This window comes from Vicugna pacos, chromosome 27, assembly GCF_048564905.1.
Source record: "Vicugna pacos chromosome 27, VicPac4, whole genome shotgun sequence".
NCBI classification, from domain to species: Eukaryota; Metazoa; Chordata; class Mammalia; order Artiodactyla; family Camelidae; genus Vicugna; species Vicugna pacos.
In genome coordinates this window covers 16,538,755-16,541,389 of record NC_133013.1, presented here as the reverse complement: position 1 = coordinate 16,541,389, position 2,635 = coordinate 16,538,755, and positions in this window count along the sequence as shown.

The following is a 2,635-nucleotide window of genomic DNA, read 5'->3' as shown; positions in this document are numbered from 1 at the left end:
GTAATTTTTTAAAAATTATTATTTATTCTCAAAGTTTTTGTTGTTTTGTCATTGTCTTTTAAGCCAGTTGTAGTCAAGGAAGCTGATTCTGATGAGAAAAGAAAGGATTTTACTGCAGAGAAAGACTAAGGGAAACAGCTAGAGTGACTAGAGGATGGGGTTTCTTCTCCTGGATGCAAGGAGAACAATTCTGATTGAAAACTGAAGGGTGTACTTAGACCATTTAGAAAAGAACCTGCTTCCCCAAAGACCAAGAGTATGTAAAAAAGTAGGTCTTAGAGAATACATAGAAAAAGAGGACCAGCCAGATAAGTGTGCAAAAAAGTAGAGGGGGAAGGAGAAATAAATGTGGGCGTGAATGCTGAAATTCCCTCTCTACTCTTAGTTGCTTGAAGTTTGTACCCTGATGTTCCATTTGCAACAGTGAAGTAGCCTGAGCACTTTCGAAGGATGGCTGATCATGCGGTGCTGGAACAGAGCAGGTGTACAAAGAAAGAAAATCCTAAGGTAGTGATTAGGAAAGAGCCCCCAGGTGTGCTGTCTTTGGATGTGAAGCCCTACTGGAATGGAAGGCAGAAATATATTAAAAGAAGAGCAAAGAACTGGTCCATCACCAGGGCTATGTTTTTTGTTTTTGTTTTTTTTTTTTAACATAGATGATGTCTCTGAATTCCTAGTCAAAGAGAGGATTATGTCAAGGGGACTGAGAAAGGAATGGGGAAAATATTCAGAAGAATGAGCTGGGAATGCAAATTAAAACAAAGAGATGTCGTGTATCAGCCACCAAGTTGGCAAAGACTTAAAAAGAATGATAATACCTCGTCTTACGCAGGATGAGTGGAGAATGGGACCCTGATCTGCACATTAGTGGCAGGAATATTCATCAGCACAGCCTTTCTTGGCTCAAATTTGGTACTGTGTACAGAGAGCCTTAAAGATGTGCAAACTTTCAAAGCCATTGTTTTAGCTAGGATTAGTTCAGCTGTATATGATAGAAAACCAACTTGCAAAGTGGCTCAAACAGGATTAAAGTGTATTTCTCCATCATCCTGGAGGTGGGTTGTCAGGGGCCAGTATGGCACTCCGTAGATGGTGCCGTGGACCTGGAAGAAACATCTTGCTGTTTGACCAGCCTCAGCAAAGGCTTCTTCTCATGTCCTTGGAGCTCCTTCAGCTCCAGCCATCCCATCAGCACTCTGGCAGAAGGAAGACGGAAAGAAGACTTTACCTTTAAACAAGTTTGCAGAAGCCACACACTGCCCTTCCTCTTAGATCGCAGTGCCTAGAACTTCTGGGTGAAAATGTGGCTGACAGATGTGACTTTTATTGTAGACGTTTATGTGTGCACCAAAAATTCAGGGTTCAACTACTGAAAAAAAAAAACAAAAAAAACAGGGAACAACTACTGGGGATAGCTTAGCAACTATCTCTGGCCCATTTCATTTTTATTAATTTATCTCAAGAAATAATCAGAAAAAATATTCAAAATACACACACACACACACACACACACACACACCCCACACAGACTTTTATCTTAACACTACCATAATCTGGGAAAATTAGAAATTATCCAAAACTTCCCACAGGGGACTGATTCAATGAATATAATACATTGGACACTCTCCAGTCATTAACATGGTACATAGAAGTGAATTTCCATACCTAGAAAAAGAATTGTGAAGCATTACCAATTGAGAAAAACAGTACATAAAGTGGTATGGTTGTTATTGTCAACTTAAATAAATGTACAGCCTGAAAGTTGAGAGCTATGTTTTATTTAGCAAACATTTCTGAGGATTGGAGCCTGGGATGACAGCCTCTCAGATCACTCTGAGGGGCTGTGCCAAAGGGGTAGGGGAAGAGCCAGGATATATAGGCATTTTTACAATGAAGACCAGGTAGTCGGAACATTAAAAGATTCCTTGTTAACTGAAGAAAACCAGACATCTCAAGTTAAAGAATTTGGCGCTTTTCTCTGTATGGGAGGGAGCAAACATTTGGGCTCATTGAATTCATTCCTTTGACAACACTTAGCTTTCTAGGGCCAGCATCCTGTCCTTTCTTATTCTGCGTCCCCTCAGGCCTGCCTGCTTGTCTTCACTGTGGGGGCTGGAGACTTGGCTGCTGATGACTTGATGGCTTCAGCATTCTTTGCTTACAGGTATGGTTTGCGGATTTTTCTTTCAGAGTTATCATCTAAATTTATAAGAGAAAGTTTAAGTAAGTATATGAAAGAATGGATATGCCAGAAAATGTTAATCTTCACTGTTGATTGGTGGACTTATTGCCTGTTTTAATTTTCTTCTTCGCGCTTTGTATTTTCTGAATTTCTCTCCAATGAATACATATGCATAAATTTAAAAAAAAGAAAAATCTCCCACCGGGATTCCATACCTCATTTGCACCATCGCTGTTACTCACCTCTTTGAAATCTTGCTATTATTGCTCAGATCATCACAGTTATCTGCTGACTCTCCCACTTTTGACTTTTTCTATATCAATCCTTCATAAATAAAACCAGTACATTTGTTTCCTTGTAAGAACAGCTCTTATGCTATTTCTCTGTTACTCGTAAATGTTCTGCAATTGCTTCTTGAATTGTAATAAGTAAAAAATCCTTTCCTTGAACTTC